Genomic DNA, 5,223 nt, shown 5'->3' with positions numbered 1-5,223 from the left:
TCTTATATTCTAGTTTCTTCAAAGTAGCCACCCTTTTCTCTGATTACTGCTTTGCCCACTCTTGGCATTCTCTTGATGAGCTTCAAGAGGTAGTCACCTGAAAAGGTTTCCCAACAGTCTTAAAAGAGTTGCTCAGCACTTGTTGGCACTTTTGCCTTCACCCTGCGGTCCAGCTCACCCCAAACCATTTGATGTCTTCAGTGATAATCTACAATGTAAATAGTCATGAAAATAAAGGAAACACACTGAATGAGAAGGTGTGTCCAAACATTTGGCCTGTACTGTGTGTATATACTGTATATATACACACACACACACACTGTAAAACCCTTTTGTTGTCTTTTTGTCAAAATTATAAATTGACACTTTTTGACGCTTTCTATTGATGTTTTTAACTTTTTCTGATGTTTTTGTCCCTTTTTTTAACACTTTTGTTTTTTGTCACTTTTATGTTTTTTACATTTTAATCACTAACTTATTAACTTTAGTTTACAGCTATTTTTGGAATTTATGGTCAATAAAACTCATTTATAGGAAATTATACCTAATGTTTGAGTAAGAAAAGCAGAAATTAGGAATTATTTAGGCTAAAATTAAAGTAACGGATGTTAATGGATATTCGACATACTTAACTTTTACGCAATAGTATTTCAAAAACACTTTTCAAATGCTATAAAATTGAATAAGACACCCCACTTTGGCAAGTACAAACCTCTACTTGCCAAAGTGCGTTGTGTGGAATCAATCATGTTATTTTTGGGTAATTAAAAAGAACATTGATATAGGGAAAAAAAAAAATATATATATATATATAAATATATATATATATATATATATAATATTTTTTTTCAAAAGCAAGTGAGTGGCTAGTAAAGAGAAACCTAAGACCAGTGGACAGTGAATGTTAACTTGCCTTTGTCAGGTGACCAGTAGTCTTGCATTGCCAGACCTTCTTTCACAGCGCTGTGGAGGAGGGTCTGTCTAGTCCACACAGCATTTCGGGATGGGAGAAAAAATTTGCTCTGGTTTATTGGCATTTCTTTTAACCAATCACAATCGTCATGGGTAGTGCTAAGCGCCGCAAGGAGCCGCTTTAAAATCGGTAAGGAACTTGTTTTGTTGGAACGTATAGGTTCAAAAGTTGTTTTAGTTGTGCAAGCGAGAACTCAGATTGGATAGCTAACTGTATCAATTTACCCTGCAGAGATCTGAGCACTAGTTAACCATAGTCCTCATAAATTGATCAGAGTTAAAAATTCCAACACAAAGAAAGCGCAAGGAAACGGACATTGGCGAAACAACATGCATCCGGTGGATATTCCTGCGGCAGCAGACCGTCGTTGACATAGACTAGGTGACCACAAACATGACTTTAGTTCTGACCGCTTGTGTGGCTATCTGCCTACTGACTGTGTGAGGCTGTTGTTTTCAACAGTTCAGCCATACACACTTGATTAGCTGTCTGTATATCAGGACTGGGTTTCTATGAGTCTCTTTGTGAATAACTTCCCTCATGTAAAAATTGCCTCAAGCCATGTTATATTAGCAGAATAATAATATTTCCTCTAGTGTGTCTGCTTATTAGATATGTGATGAAGTCCAGAGGCCTCGACATCCCTGGTGGAATTGAAGTGTAAATGCTTATTGAGCAGCTCTAAATACATGTAATCCTTTAGAGCCCTTGGGTGGCAGCATTAGAGAAGGAGAAGAAACAGTCCCTCAATAAAGAAGCTTTGACAAGGCTGACTGCACTTCACAAAACATTACAGTAATTGACATTGCTGCAACTGTATAGTAATCTCTTCTGTAGACTAGGGATGGCTCTCAGCTATTTAAACCACAACAATAAACAACAACCAATATTTTTGTGGAAATATTTTGAGGCAGCATGGTGTGTGAAAGCTGAAACTCCTTTTAAAAGTCATTTATTTAGCTTCTAGCTTCAAAAGTTTCCAATCCATTGCGGATGCTTTTCTGTTAACGTCCCTCTATGAGTTGTGTTGATAAAAGTTGCCCTTTCCTCTCCTTGGGAATAAATGGTTGACATAGAGTGTTGGAAGTATTTTCTTCATCCAATTTACATTTTTTTCTATTTTTTGAGTTCTCAGTGTTAAACGAAGGTCGGCTGTGATGTTGAGAGGGTGCCATGCCTTCTTAGCTTTGTTAGCCTTTCTTCTTCCGTTTAACGTTTTTTCTTAGTCAGATCTGCATTGGTTTACTGAGGAGGCTGAACTTGTTTTCAAGTCTCAGGATCTATTGTAGTTTCTTACAATCTTTCACTAGTGGACACATACAGGTTACCGGTATTATATCCAACACTGTCAACAGACAAAAGCACTGTAGTAGACTTTATTTTTATCATAACAGGAAAGAAAATGTGAACGCAAATAGCATGCTTTCCTCACTGAGCTCACACACTCTGCTTCTAATGTGAATGAATCAGGTTATGGGAGGATTCATTTCATTGTTCCAGGTGAAGATGGTGAAGTCTTCCGAAGGTTGACTCAAAATCTTGAACGTTTGTTGCCTTCAATGCTCTTGTTAACTTTACCATCTTAAATCATCCTGACAAAAAAGTTAGAAATTATAATACATATATTGTAAGTCCTCTGAACTAGTCAATAAGCAGTTTGCAATCTCCTATGTTCCAATTCAAACTGAATACTTGTTAGAGATTTCTTTGGAAGTTTAATTTGATCAGAACACATAATCACCACTTTTGTCACTTTTTGAGCCAAATGGAAATCTTAGAATTACTGTGAGTGGTTGGAATCCTGCCAATTTAAAATAATTGTGTAGATAAAAGCTCTCTGCAGCAATGCCCATATTTTATAAAGTGCATACTTACATTCTGCAAGGACCCCTAACCTTTTCTCTTGACTCTCCCATTTTAGTTGAGAACCTCTTCATTTCCACATGCCTAAAACTGCTTTGTTAATGATGTCTGATTATACTGAAGTGTGAGTTGAAGACTGATTATGTCATCATTGCTGAGAAGCTTGTCATTAGATTAGAGGTCCACAGCTGATGGTCTGAGATCCCACGGAAACCCTCTGGTCAGACTCCTGATCTGTCTGGGACTTAGGAGAGTTCAGGAGGAGAACTGACGTTAAGGCTTTTTCGTTTCCTCCACCCTCAAAAGGAATTTGAGCTCAACTGTTCTCTAAATTTGAAATCAGTCTTTTGAGTCCTTTACTGGCTGAACACTGACCAGTGTTTAGATACTGTACTGTATGAGAGAGACATGGGAGGCATATTGGTGCTGAAATATAGTTCCTACTCACGTAGTATTTTAATCAGTGTTGGCACTGACCCAGCTGTTGGAGTCGAATGGATGTCCATTCGACTGAAATAATGTTTAACTGCAACCACAGTTGTGTAGACAAAGAAAGAGCATGTTAGTGTAACCATGCCACTTTTGATCAGCTCAACAGTTACTCAGTTTTTACCAGCCTTTTCTCATGAACTATACGTTCAAAAAACAGTAATTTGTATAACTTCCATCTTTTATTTTTTTTGCTGTATGCACCACACGTTCAGAGATGGTCGGGGTGGATGGGTGGGCGTTAACACAGGACTTTCAAGCCAGAGTGCGGAGTTTGCTTCTCGAGGAAAACAAAAAAACGTTCACACAGGAAATGGAGTGTTTTAATCCAAACCAAAATCTTTATCTGAAACTCAACTTGTCATATTGGTGTCTAAACTTAACTTTCGTCACCGCATAATGCTCACTTTTTTTGCCTAAACTTAACCGCAATCTCCTCCCAAATTGCCACTCACAGTGCTCTGTACCCAGCTCATAGTCACCTATTTTCGGGTAACTGAACCACCATCTACCGCTGACCTGAGGGTGCATCATGGGGAGCAGACCTCTGTAGCGGCAAAACATATCTACTAACTGCCGCTCTGACCGAGGTCTGTAGGTGGCATCACAAAGCTGTGTAGCGGCTTAAACATGTAGCAACTGCAACTCGGTGTCACGGAGCTGATGTTGCGTGACCAGCTGGTGGTCTCCTTGTTTTGTATGATATCATATTTTGGCAATATCATGTTGTTTGAAATCATGTTCGTCAATGTGCATAACTTTTCGTACAATATCCTACGAACCTGTTCATGAGAATGTGTTCATATTCGCAGGTTATAGGTTTATAGCCGCACAAATAAATACATTTATGTGTGATTATTGATATGTAATTTCTGACCATACCAGTGAAGATTGCTCCAAAATTAGGCTTATGAACCTTGATCATGGCAATAAAAACTAGTCCCTGAAATGTGAAACATCTTTTCTCTGAACAAAGTAGGGTTCAAAAAAGAACTTAATTTGTTACTCTGGGTAACATGCAGTCATTTAAAAAAAAGATCATTGCTCTTATAACTTCATTTAAGCAGAAGAGATTTATGATCATATTGTGATTGGGAGCTGCAACATTATTACTTTCTTTGAAACAGGCAAAAATCAAAAATCTAAATAACAGCCTTTATCTAATTTTAATTATTGACTTACATTATGTAAGCCAAAAAATGTAGTCAGCTTATGTTTCACATTTATTTTTTATTTATTTATTTTTCTTTCCCCCCCTGCCTTTCTCTGCACGATGTTAGTCAAATTGATGTATGAACACAAATATGCATCACACTAGGAGGCATTTTGATATTCTTGTAGGGAGCCATTCCTTTCAAAGTCTTCTGCAACAGTAAAAAAAAATAAGAAATTGATAATAGTTTTAGCAGAATGTCAAATCCTCTCCAGTACAGTTGGGAGGAAGTTTAAAGCAGATGATGTTGAAGGATTTCAATGTGTGATGCAACTATTTCATCTGAATGTTGGAGTGCAGGAAATGATGAGCACATTGTCTTTACTGTTAAAAGTCATCAAGCGGAGACGTCTGGTAGCACACCTGGTATACAGAGGTTAACTCCTCGACACAGCGGCCCTCTGCTGCACGTCATTACCCCTCTTTCATGTCGTCAGCTGTCCTATACTGTATAAACAAAGGCCTAAAAAATTATCTTAAAAAAAAAAGTCATCAAGAAGAACCACAGACCAGCTGTTGGTCTTGTGTTGTGTGTTTGTGTCATCAGGCTGCAGTAGATGCTGGATGGCCATATGACCAAAACACTGAAGCAGCTTGGACTTTGGGGAGGGCAACCTGTGTTTTAATGAGAACCTGTGTGTGTGTGTGTGTGTGTGTGTGTGTGTGTGTGTGTGTGTGTGTGTGT

The 5,223-nt window shown here is 38.0% G+C and overlaps 1 protein-coding gene and 1 long non-coding RNA gene across 3 annotated transcripts in view; one reads left to right on the top strand and one right to left on the bottom strand.

Moving 5' to 3' along the window:
• lsamp (limbic system associated membrane protein) overlaps nucleotides 1-5,223 on the top strand; it is a 713,356-nt gene that overhangs the window by 286,004 nt on the left and 422,129 nt on the right. The gene's annotated exons all lie outside the window — the stretch shown is intronic.
• Nucleotides 1-5,223, bottom strand: part of LOC116671754 (uncharacterized) — a 32,264-nt gene that overhangs the window by 19,186 nt on the left and 7,855 nt on the right. The window contains exon 2 of the long non-coding RNA XR_004327344.1: nucleotides 3,499-3,504. This is a non-coding gene — a long non-coding RNA (uncharacterized LOC116671754). The remainder of the gene's footprint in view (nucleotides 1-3,498; nucleotides 3,505-5,223) is intronic.

Source organism: Etheostoma spectabile, chromosome 3 (assembly GCF_008692095.1).
Source record: "Etheostoma spectabile isolate EspeVRDwgs_2016 chromosome 3, UIUC_Espe_1.0, whole genome shotgun sequence".
Lineage (NCBI taxonomy): Eukaryota > Metazoa > Chordata > Actinopteri > Perciformes > Percidae > Etheostoma > Etheostoma spectabile.
Note: the sequence above shows the minus strand (reverse complement) of the source record. Positions and strands in the feature narration are given on the sequence as shown.